The following is a 12,701-nucleotide window of genomic DNA, read 5'->3' as shown; positions in this document are numbered from 1 at the left end:
AGAAAGTGATTTTGTCCAGAAAACTTCAGGATATAGAAAGCCACTTACTTCATTTACCACAAGGACCCAGTTCTGCATCTCCAGCTGCAACTGATCTGTAGGATTCGGGAGACTCCCAGGAGTGTTGGGCCAGGGTGTCTGGGATTAATGGCCGGCCACCATTGCACATCCAGGACCCTACTCCTCCGTCCACTTCTCAGATTTGGCCTTCAGCCCAAGAGCTTCTCATTGCAAAGTTTAAGAATGTGACATATACAAACATGATCACAGAATGCATTCCATTTGCTGGCTTTTGGGTCACACAGAATGAAGACATTAAGAACATGTTAATATGGTTGCTTGTAAGACAATTTTGTGGTTTTTGCTGTCCTAAATACCTGAAGTAACTCTTTCTTATTGTGTCAAATTTACCAAGAAATCTAGAAGATGAAAGGAAGTAGTGGAACTAAAACTTCCAAATTTTAACTCATATAATGTACCATTGAGTTTCACATGTTATGAAAACTTATTACTATGATTCAGATAAGTTTGGTAGGGTAAAAACTTCAAATCCATAAAAATACAGTACATAGTAACTCACAAATGTTAATTAATTTATTAAGCATCTATTATATACAAAGCTCCATTCTATATATTTTGTGAGAACTACAAAGGGGACAATATATTGATTCAGGCTTTCAAGGAATGTACGATTGAACAGAGTGTAAAGGAGAGGAGTAATGCTCATATAAGACTGTAGCAAATGCAAGGACTAGAGCTCTGTCGTTATATATGAGAGAAGGGAAGGTCTGAGTGCTTCAGTTAAGCTGTTTTACTTTCACAAAGGTATCCTTTTTAAAGATGGTACCTTTTGCCATGGATTCTTTGCTGTATTTGTGTGTGTGTGTGTGTGTCTTCCTCTGAGTATTTATTTCTGTATGTTTTGGCTCTGGCTTTTATTTTACAGGTTATTAAAAGAGTACATATGCACTAGAATGTTGAAAAGTTAACTTAGGGCTTCCCTGGTGGCGCAGTGGCTGGGATTCCGCCTGCCGATGCAGGGGACACGGGTTCGTGCCCCGGTCCGGGAGGATCTCACATGCTGCGGAGCGGCTGGGCCCGTGAGCCATGGCCGCTGAGCCTGTGCGTCCAGGGCCTGTGCTCCGCAACAGGAGAGGCCACAGCAGTGAGAGACCCGCGTACCACAAAAAAAAGTTAACTTAGAGGCAATTACTATTGTCAGTTTCCTATATATCTTTTAGAGATATCCTATGAAAATATAAGCATAATGTATGTACACATTCTTTTCTAATCCCTCCTTTTTAAAAAGCAATAAATATTAGCACATGATATGCACCATTTTTGCTTTTACCTTGGAGATTATTTCCAAGAAATACATATATAGTTATTGCACTTTAAAAATGGCTGCAGAGTATTGTATTATCTGAATTGTATTCATAGTATTCTATTATCCGTAATTATTTTAACTAATTCTCTACTAATAGTCATTTATAAAGTTTCCAGTTTGTTACTGTTTCAAAAATTTCCAGAAGTAGGATTGTGGAATATATGCATTGTATTCCTTTAATGGTTACCTTGGAAAGTTTTAATATGAATGTAAAGTCTAAAGTTAATGAATACCTTTACCATCCACCCAAACAATCCAATGTGTAGACACCTTAACTCCAATCACCTCCTCCTTACTTCTATACCATTGCTGTATTTTAGTTTTATCTTTTTTGTTTAACTCTGAAAGTATATTATTATTGTTTTTTTCCACATCAAAAGTTTGTTTATGTATACCCACAATTTTACATATTTCTTTACTCACCATTCTTTCTTTCATCCCAGACCTTTCGTCTAGGATTAGTTTCTTTCTATGTGAAATGCTTATTTGGAAGTTCTTAAAGCCAGGGTCTGTTAGTTGGAACCTCTATTAGTTTTTATTTACCATAAAATATCTTTATTTCATCCTCATATTTGAATGATAGATTTGTGGGTATAAAATTTTAGGTTTTTTTTTGTTGTTGTTTGTTTTTTTTTTTTTATTGTTTTTTTTTTTGTTTTTTTTTTGCGTTACATGGGCCTCTCACTGTTGTGGCCTCTCCCGTTGCGGAGCACAGGCTCCGGACGCACAGGCTCAACAGCCATGGCTCACGGGCCCAGCTGCTCCGCGGCATGTGGGATCTTCCCAGACCGGGGCACGAACCCGTGTCCCCTGCATCGGCAGGCGGACTCTCAACCACTGCGCCACCAGGGAAGCCCAAAATTTTAGTTTTTGAGTTATCTTTTTCTCAGCATATTGAAAATATTATTCCACTATATTCTGATTTTCATTATTGCTGCTAAGAAGTCAGCTGCCAGTATAATTGTTACCCCTTTGCAGATGATTCTTCTTTTCTGGCTGCTTTTAAGATCCTCTTATTATGTTTTTTCTGCAGTTTCATTATGATGTGTATAGTTGTGGATCTTAAAAAACTTAATCTTTGAAAGATTCATCTTTCAAATATGAGAATTTGAATCTTTTGACAGTAACAGAAAATTCTTAGCCATTTTCATTTTGAATATTGCCTCTTCTCCATTCTCTTTATTACATCCCTCTGAAAATCTGATTGTAATTTTGGGATTCTGAAACTCACTCTATGCTACAAGATTCTTAATATCTTTCTAATTTTCAGCACTTCATTTTCTCTCTCTGCTGCATTAGTGTAATTTCTGCTGAACCATTTTCCATTTCAGTGAATCAGTCTTAAACTGTGCCTGTTGTGTAGCCTGAAAATTGAGCTTTGACTTTCAATCACTATATTTTTGTTTTTAGACATTCTTTTGGATTCTTTTTGAATTTTCTTGATTGATTTTATAATCTCTCATTTGTGACTCCTGTTTATGTGTTTGTTGTAGTGCTGACTATGGACTCATGTTCCTTGGAACTTTATCTGTAGCAGTCTTTGAAGCCTTAGTTGAAAGTAATTTCCTTCAAAGATAATATGCATTTACTTCCACCTTGCACAGCAGGGCACTACCCACCAGGGTCTATTTTAAAATCAGTTATAGATTTGAAGTAGTGTGAATTTGGGCTGAATATTCCCATGAAAACTAGATTATGGTTATGAATTCTCAGGAGAGAGATTTTTCCCTTCAACCAGCTCCAAGGTTGAGAGACACAAGCACTTTTGAATGGTCCCTTCTGTGGGTTCTTAGGTTTGTCTGCTGTTCCTAGATTACTCATGGGTTTTCCTTTCAGACTCCCCCCTTTGGCTGCATATGAGGATTTGTCTTATGCCTCACAGTTTGCACAGTTGTCAAAAACAGGAGCTCACAATAATCATGATTTAAAAGATTTCCCCAGAGCAAAAGCCAGATTCAGTGCTTAGTTACCTATATATATTTCTCCTTTTAATTAACTTTTACCCTCCATTGATTTTCTTTTTTTTTTTTTTTTTTTTCTTTTTGCGGTATGTGGGCCTCTCACTGCTGTGGCCCCTCCCGTTGCGGAGCACAGGCTCTAGACGCGCAGGCCCAGCGGCCATGGCTCACGGGCCCAGCCGCTCCGCGGCATGTGGGATCCTCCCAGACCGGGGCACGAACCCGTATCCCCTGCATCGGCAGGCGGACTCCCAACCACTGCGCCACCAGGGAGGCCCTGATTTTCTTTTCTCTCTTGTTTATGAGTGCATTTATAACGAGGTTTATTTTTTTAAATAAAAACAGCATCTATCTTTGTTGTTTTCGGTGGAAGAGCAGATCAGGCTATCTCTCTAAAATTATGTCAAGAAACAGCAGCCCATAAAATTCTCAAGAGCTGAGCTTCAGTTCCTTCCCACAGACACTTCAGTTCTTGTCTCTCTGAGGCATACACTAAGATCACGATAATGGGGCAGTTACAGTGCAGTGCAGTGGGGAGGCTGGTGCCTTTCTGATGGAAAAGTGAGGGCTTTTACCTCTGCTGTAGCAGCAGGACTGCACTGGCCCTACATTCCTCTGCTCGCCCAGGTCAGGGGGATGTTGTGTGCGTTCCTCTTACTCCAAACATTTCTGGCACCACCAAAGTTTCTCACCTGATACTAATTGTATGACCAACTTTGAAGAAAGTATTAACCTCAAGTTGAATGACTATATCGAGCTGTGTTTATAGCGCTGGGGTTACAGGCATAACCTGGTGAGTTTTCTGAGAGTGGATTTGTCTGCTCCTGTTGCCATAACAAAATACCACAGACCGGGTGGCTTGAACAACAGAAATTTATTTTCTTGTGGTTCTGGAGGCTGGAAGTCCCAGATCAAGGTCTGGCAGGGTTGATTCCTGGTGAGAACTCTCTTCCCGGCTTGCAGATGGATGTCATCTTGCTGTGTGCTCACATGGTCTTTCTGAGGTGCAGGCTTGGGGGAAGAGAGAGATAGAGAGAGGGAGACTGAGGGGCAGAGAGAGAGGGCTCTCTTCTCTCTCTTCTTATAAGGGCACGAAACCTATCTAATCCAATTGGATTAGGGATCCACAGTTATGACCTCATTTAACCTTAATTACTTCCTTAGAGGCCCAACTCCAAATACAGCCACTCTGGGGGGTTAGGACTTCAGCATATGAATTTGGGGGGGGACACAAACATTCAGTTTGTGAATGAACTCACCTATATGAATGTTGGGTGTTAGAGGACTATTACAAGTTACAATCCGAGGCAGTGACAGCCAGTTTTAGCCCTTGGAGGGCTTTGCTCTGATGTTTACCTGCTTGGTGATACACTAGGCCTGTGTTTCGAAGCAGGGTGTTTAAATCTCAAAGGGGTGGACAGTGCATTAGGAGAAAGAATAAAATATTAGAGCCCTGTTTATTTCATCTTATCGTTTTGCAATTTATTTTTGTGTTTTTTATATATATGGAAAGTATTTTACTACACTTATACATGTATGTAGTTTATATAATCATAAATGTACTCATAACAACATGTCTAGAATAATTACTGAGGGGTAGGGAATCACAAAGGCCCAGGGATCACTTGCAAGGAAGGAAGATAGCCCTTTTCAAGATATAGGAATCCATGAACACAGTTAAGATATAAAACTCGATAATAAGAATAGATCACAAGAAAAAAATCATCAGAGAAGTAGAGACTGTTGATAGAAGGAATGAGAAGGATTAACCATGCCACCCCAACCCAGGAGGAGAGGAAAAGAAAAATGAGAATGAAGAAAGTATTGTTATTTCCCAGTAGCTTTTAGCTGTCTCTGCTATGTTTGCCCTACTGATTCTTTTGTTGTTGTTGTTAAAGATTTTTCTCTTTTTTAAAAAATTAATTAATTAATTTTTGGCTGCATTGGGTCTTCTTTGCTGCGCGCGGGCTTTCTCTAGTTGCCGTGAGCGAGGGCTGGCCTTCGTTATGGTGCGCGGGCTTCTCATTGCGGTGGCTTCTCTTGTTGCAGAGCATGGGCTCTAGGCACGCGGGCTTCAGTAGTTGTGGCATGCAGGCTCAGTAGTTGTGGCTCACGGGCTTAGTTGCTCTGCGGCATGTGGGATCTTCCCGGACCAGGGCTCGAACCCGTGTCCCCTGCATTGGCAGGCGGATTCTTAACCACTGCACCACCAGGGAAGTCCTGCCCTACTGATTCTTTTTTTTTTTTGCGGTACACGGGCCTCTCACCGTTGTGGCCTCTCCCGTTGGGGAGCACAGGCTCCGGACGCGCAGGCTCAGCAGCCATGGCTCACGGGCCCAGCCGCTCCGCGTCATGTGGGATCTTCCCGGACTGGGGCACAAACCCGTGTCCCCTGCATTGGCAGGCGGACTCTCAACCACTGCGCCACCAGGGAAGCCCCCTACTGATTCTTAATAATCCCATTGGTGGCGTGACTCCAGCTAACCACAAGTGATAATCATGTAAGCGTTTGCCCTCACAGAGTACCATGATTTCTTGCAGAGGGCTCTGAGTTGCTCACAGAGTTTATCCTGAACCATCTCTGTGTTTCCTTCATAGAAAGAATAATGTTTGGCCTTGACCCAAACATCCTCTCTGCTGATTGATTCGAGAATTGAAAAGCAGAGTTAACTGCACTTCACCAGTACTCTTGAGGTGCAGGAAAGCGCATTAACTTGTTTTCTTTGAGAAGGTATTTTAACACTTGATGTGTTGGATTCCCTTCTGAAAAGGGAAAAACCCGTCAGGGGATTGGCTACTGTTCAGTAATGGGTGAGGAGGAGTCCTCTATGGGGTTATAAAGAGGCCCAGAGCTTCGGTCCTTTCCTACCTGGCCCCCACAAGGATGTAGAGTTTTATGTGCAGCCCCCAAATTGCCTGAAAATCAGAGTGGCCGCTTCTACTCAGATCCCAGTCAGTGCTTGTCTCTCGGAGGCAAAAACACAGGCGCCCATGCACAAAGAACAAATGTCCTTGTTGGCACCAGGCGTTTGCAGAGAATCTGAGCTGGATAAAGGGGAGGGGAAGATTTTCCGTGTCTCGTGATAGAGAGTCAGTGTGCATGCCCGGGGCCAGCGTGGAGGCAGGATGGGTCTAACTCAATGAGTTTATTCTCTGCTAGGTGTTGAAGGTACAGAAACACATAATGCAGTTTCCCTTCCAGGAAGTGTTCACACATAGTACAGGGCTCAGTAATTTGCCTAAAATTTTATGCCAAATTATGTGTGCGTTTGGATATAAGCATTTGTTTTTTCTGGGGATGTACTTCATAGATTGCAAAAAGGTTTGTGACCCCCCAAAATGTTAAGAATGATTGTTCTACACAAATGCTTTTTCTTGGGCATGTTTTCATTCAAAAAGGATGTTAGTTCTTAGAATTAGATAGAAGCATCCAGGGCACAGAGAGGGAGATATATAGAGTTGGCAACACCTTTTCAGAGGTCAGGTCCTCTAACTCTTACCCTGCTGCTGAAAGGCCTGATAAAACACTTCCAGGCAGATTGAGCTGGTGGTGTTGGTGGTGGCAGTGGTGGTGGGAGATTCTGTTTTTTAAAGACTTCTAGGCTTTTATCTTTTTTTTGACATTCACATGGATGATGGATAGATTTCTCATCAAGATCAAAATTTGTTAAATCCCAGCATAAGCACTTTGAGTAGAGGGAGATGGTTCCATCATAATATTTTTAAACTTTTCTTTTCCTATACATCTTCAAGGAAGACAGATCTATAACAAAAATAATGTGTGTGGCAGGGTGTTTGTTGATTAGTGAGAAGCTGTCATTTTAGTGTTTAAGGGCACAGACCCTGGAGCCAGCCTGCCTGGGTTCAAGTCCCAGCTCCTCCAATTTGTCACTACTTAATCTCAGTTTCCTCGTCTGCAAAATGGGAATAATAACAGTATCTGCCTCGTTGGGTGGCAATGATTTGATGAGCTTATGTATGTGAAGACCTTAGAACAGTGCCTGATTGCTTATAAATGCTACCTTAGTGTTTGCTCACATTCTTAATGATACCTCCCCCTCCAATCCCTCTAGACCCTACCTCTGCTCTCCATTCAGTAACTAGATGGTGGTAGGTGATCGCTGTCATAGGGAAGCAATGTGAAAGGAAAGATCAGAGGAAAAAGTCTCCTCATGGCCTTTGAGTTTCAGAAGAATAGGCTTTCAGGAAATGGAGACAGGACAGAGGTAACAGACTATCCATCTCAGATGAGTAGTCGGAAGGACCCTCCCTTCACCCTCACATACACACTGGCTAGAAAAGGATGCCACAGACTGGAAGGAGAGTGAATTGGATCGGGGAGTTATGAGAGCTTAGATGCTGGGAGGTCCCTAAGAAAGGAGACCATGAGCCCTGGTTCCACGTCAAGTGTGAGGGATGCTGGAACCTAAAACCAACCCAAGAAAAAGAGAACAGAGTGAGCCCACGTCCTATTTCTTTAATGTTCTGGGGAAGTGACAATGACTCTATACTGTGACTTGGCAGATGTGGCCTTATAGAGTTCTCCAGGCCCCATCATGACCCCAACATGATTTCTTGGTCCCCAAGCGTGGCAGAGAGTACGGTAATGAGGCAGCCTCAGCGACCACCAGGGCGGACAGTGTTTGACATGAGATGGTGCTTCCCAGCAGGAACCAGGATGAATAGACGACACTGAGGGTGAAGACCAGGTCTGCCCTCACCCTGACATCACATTAACCCCCTGGTGCTCAGGTGCCACACTCGGGAAAATGGAGGGGAGACTCACCCCACCATCTCAGGAAAAAAATGGAGCTTGAAATAAAAATTAAATCGAGTTATGAAAAATTCAGGATTGCTTTTTAGCACGTTCGAATTTGCAGACAGAGACTCATACCTACTCTACCTGTTCCTTCGTGACTCAGTCATTGTCCTCATTCGGGGAAAGTGAACTAAGTTTTGGCTTGAAAGATTTAGTTCAATATCCGAGTCAGCAGGGTGCATCTCCTCTGCCCGTCAAGGCTGCACAACACTGAGAAGAGACAGGGAACTGGGGAGCAGTGGACCCCTGAGATCACAATCACAACACGTCAGGCTGGGGGAGGGAGTATCAGATGAGCAGGTGCTGGGAGCTCTCCACTGGGAGGGACGGGGCAGGGGAGCATTGCTCTGAGGGCTGGACCTCTATGCAAGGCAGGGACTGTGGGAACATCCATACCCGGAAGATGGGAGTACTGTAATCCTAGCTTCCTGTTCTGTTCCAGCCAGGATTCTTTACACAGCATTAATGGATGTCTACTCTATTCCAGGCATTGTGTTGGATGCAGGGAACATTCCTGGGGGAATGAGAGGGGGTCTCTGCCCCCAGAGCGTCCATTTGTAATAGGGGCGGGGCAGGCACATGGCTGTTAGCGAGCCACCCATAGTGGTCCCGCTCAGCCATTGGTCGGCCTCGCAGGGGGCCCCTCCCCCAAGCAACTGACCGTTAGTGAGAGACCCTTAGGGACCAACCGTTAGGGAGTGACCGTTAACAGTCCTGCTCCCCTGCTGGTCAGCCTCGCAGGGGGCCCCTCCCCCAAGCAACCGACCATTAGGGAGTGACCGTTAACAGTCCTGCTCGGCCGTTGGTCAGCCTCGCAGGCGGCCCCTCCCCCAAGCAACTGACCTATAGGGAGAAACCCTTAGGGAGTGACCGTTAACAGTCCTGCTCAGCTGTTGGTCGGCCTCGCAGGGGGCCCCTCCCCCAAGCAACTGACCGTTAGGGAGAAACCCTTAGGGACCAGCCGTTAGGGAGTGACCATTAACAATCCTGCTCGGCCGTTGGTCGGCCTCGCAGGGAGCCCCTCCCCCCAAGCGAGCGACCCTTAGCGAGCAAGTGTCAAAGAGCCACTGTTAGTAGGGAAGGACCCTTAGCGGGTAACCGTTAGTTAGTGAGTGAGCCTTAGCAGTCCTGCTCAGCCATTGGTTGGCATCGCAGTGAGCTCCTCCCCCTCCTCTTTCTCTGTGTAAAAAAACCCGAATTTGGACTGAGGGGAAGATGGTGTTTTGAGACACTAGTCAGCTATTTTCTCAGTCTGCTAGCTTTCCCGTTGAAGTCATTACTCCTTGCCTCAACAACTTGTCTCCCGACTTACTGGCCTGTCGTGCAGCGAGCAGAGCGTGCTTGGGCCGGGTAACACATTCCGGGCTCACAAAGACCTTTCCACGTTAAGTAGACAGTAGGTAAGGTGGGCGCACAAGCTGGGGAGGGGAGTTTGTCCAATCTGAGAGCTCCAGAGCAATTCCTAGCAAACGGCTCCCACGCTGGGTCTTGGGAGGATAAATGGGTGTTCATGAAGGGGACCGAGATGCAGCCGCGTCACGGGTGTGCAGGGCAGGAGCGGCAGAGGGCACGGAGCACAAAGCATTCGGCACGTCTGCACTGTCGGCTGAAGTCACCGAGTGGAGACGTGAAGTCGGAGATGGAGGTTTGGGCCGAGTCACAGAGGGCCTTGGAGCTTATTATCAGGACGTTAGCCTCAGTTCTGGAGCCAATGAGTAGCTGCTGACAGGTTTCTGGGCAGATGGCGCTATAGCCAGGTTTATATTTCACAAAGACGTGTCTGGGGCAAATGGGAGAGAACTCGAGGGGTGGCCAGAATGTTAGTTAAGATTGTCTGCAGGCCCTCACTCACCACCCAGCTCCAGCAGGTCTGCAGATTGGACCACTGGCTCCACAGACCCATCGCCAAGTCTTGCAAGTCTTGCTTGTAAAAGAAGGTCCGAAGGAGGTTTCCGACTAAATGGGAACAGTGCAGGATCAGACACCTGAGAGCTGAGGGCTGGTACTTACTCTGGTTTCTGATGAGTTAGAAGAGCAGCAGACACCTCTCCTTGGCGTCCAGACTCCTGCCTGTTCCCCCTCCGGCAACCTCAAGATCCAGATCCCCCACTTCCCTGACCTTGCTGCCGGGTGGGAGCTCCCAGTACCACACCTTCTAGCCATCCTTGCCTAGCTGCCCCCAACGCAGGGTGGAGATGCTATTCTTGGAATGAGGAAGCAGGCCATCTCGCCAGTGACTGCACTAGTCCCCCAGCGCAATGGGGTCGGCAAGTGTCCCTGCACCTTCCAGAACTCCCAGTTTCAGCCCAGAGCAGGGTATGACGCTTCCGTCAGCCTTAGGACAATTGCAGATTTGTACTTGATCACAACTGCATTTTCATAATTACCAGTGTGTCCGGGGCTTCCAGGGATTTCAGTAACTCCGACCTTCCTCTTGCTAAGTCATTTGGCTGCATTTCGGAAATACTGTCTCAGCTCCGACTGGCTTCAGTCTGCCTCTTCCAATTCATTATTCATGCCTGTGGCTCAGATTTTCACATCCTCACAGCCATCGGTGGCCCAGCTATCTTGGTTGGGAAAGGGAGAAGTGGGAAGGGAGGGTGAGAGCATACAAAGTAGGGTGAATGGGAAATGACAAACAAATAAATAAAATCATGCGGAGGGTTGGCGGGGGCGGCACAAGGCAGGGTGGGGAGCAGATCTGTGGCTGACTGGGCGAGGGGATGGATGAGTTAAACAGGAGTAGGAGGGAAAAAGCTCGGAGAGACAGGAGAACAGGGCAGAGGGAAGTGTGGCACTGTCCTGGAAAAGGAAACTATGTGACTTGACTGCAAGATCAAAAGCATGCAGAGGGTGCGGGTTCGATCCCTGGTTAGGGAGCTCAGATCCCATGTGCCCCGTGGCCAAAAAAACAAAACATAAAACAGAAGCAATATTGTAACAAATTCAATAAAGACTTCAAAATTGGTCCATGTCAAAAAAAAAAAAACCAACTTTAAAAGCAAACAAACAAAAAAATGCAGCTCTTGCTATTGATTAAATTTGTTTATCTTTGCAGCACAGCGCCGGGCTGCAAAGAGACATCGTAGCTGGGTGTGCACAGGGGAATGAGCTCACTGTGCAGAGTTCCCAGCAGCTTTGATTCTGTCCCACAGGTTTCTTAGGAACCACTGCGATTCCCTTTAAACAATCCTTCCCTCCCCCCATCCCCCAAATCCTCACTGTTTAGATTAGGTAGTCCAGTTGATGATGTTGACTGTTTCCGCAGATCCTGTTGGAGCTTCGGCCCTGATGACTTATGCAACTGGAACGTTCCATGGGATGGAGAATGGCTGGGCAGGGTGGACCGCTGAGGACAGAGAGCTGACCCAACAGACACCTGATCTGACAGGAGCAAGTCCTGCAGAACCTGCGCTGGAGAGATTTTGGCGATCACCCAGCCACAGTTCACCACCCTGGCTGCACCTAGACGCACCTGGGAGCTTAAAAAAATATTCGTTTCTGGATTCCATCCCTGGAGGTTTAATTCAAGTGGTCTGGGGTAAGGCCCTTGCATCATTATTAAAAATAAGAAAATCAAGCGAGGCTACTGTGCAGCCAAGAATGGAGACCCCCAACATAGTTCAGACTTTTCATTTTACAGATAAGAAAACCAAGGCTCCCAAAGGCAACGTCAGGTGCCCTGATTTTCACAGATAAGGAGTCAAGGCTCTCCTGGTCCCTCAGGTGAATGCTGGCTCTGCCAGGCTAGGAGGATCTCAGCACGAGTCCCTTCCCAGCATTACTCCTGTGCCTTACTCCCTAACATGTCCATCTGGGGCTCAGCACCCTCCGGAGAGGTTCATTCCAGCCTGCTGAATATTTTATAAGTGCCTGAAGACAGGTTAGACACATAAATAACTCCTTCTGCGAGGGAACACACACACACACACACACACACATCCGTGCCCCCCATCCCAGCACGTTCATACACACATACAAACACACAGACTCAGCCTTCCCTCATTTGTGTTTGAAAGCAGGTGGCTTTGTTTCTGAAATGTAGTCACTACTAACAATAAAAAACGTGAAGGGAAAAAAGTGAACAAAGGGAGCAGCTCTGCTGATGTTCCATTCCAGAAGCGTTCTGTTTGATCCTGGCTGGAGCAGGGCATTTCTTAGATGGCTTTGGTCTTCATACACATTTGACTGAACAAGGGGTGCTGCGGATGGCAGAAGTGAACACTGAGCCTGGTGAAATGAGGCAAAAGGATGCATGCCTCTCTTTACAGGAAAAATCCAATTTAATAACAGTTTGTGGAATTTCAAATGTAGAACACACTGTATAGCTTTCTCTTTTTAACATCAACTCCAAATGTTTTTTTCCTTTTTCTTTTTTTTTTTTAATAAATAGAATAGCTTTGCTGCCTAATAGTACTCAGAACAGATATTCTCTGGTAAATTACAAATAAGAGAAATCAATTTGATTTCATACAAGGCTGCATTTCATTTTGGAAGATCTTTTGGTCACATTTAAGTGCAAGAGAAAAAGATAACA

The 12,701-nt window shown here is 45.5% G+C and overlaps 1 long non-coding RNA gene across 1 annotated transcript in view; it reads left to right on the top strand.

The window, feature by feature from the left end:
* LOC308608293 overlaps positions 1-11,610 on the top strand; it is a 37,671-nt gene extending 26,061 nt beyond the window's left edge. Inside the window, exon 3 of the long non-coding RNA XR_014014135.1 lies at positions 11,433-11,610. This is a non-coding gene — a long non-coding RNA (uncharacterized lncRNA). The remainder of the gene's footprint in view (positions 1-11,432) is intronic.
* Positions 11,611-12,701: the final 1,091 nt, after the last annotated feature.

This window comes from Mesoplodon bidens (assembly GCF_964165515.1).
Source record: "Mesoplodon bidens genome assembly, chromosome: 20".
In the NCBI taxonomy this organism is placed as follows: Eukaryota; Metazoa; Chordata; class Mammalia; order Artiodactyla; family Ziphiidae; genus Mesoplodon; species Mesoplodon bidens.
The sequence above is the reverse complement of the archived record's forward strand: the minus strand, read 5'-3'. Positions and strand labels throughout refer to the sequence as shown.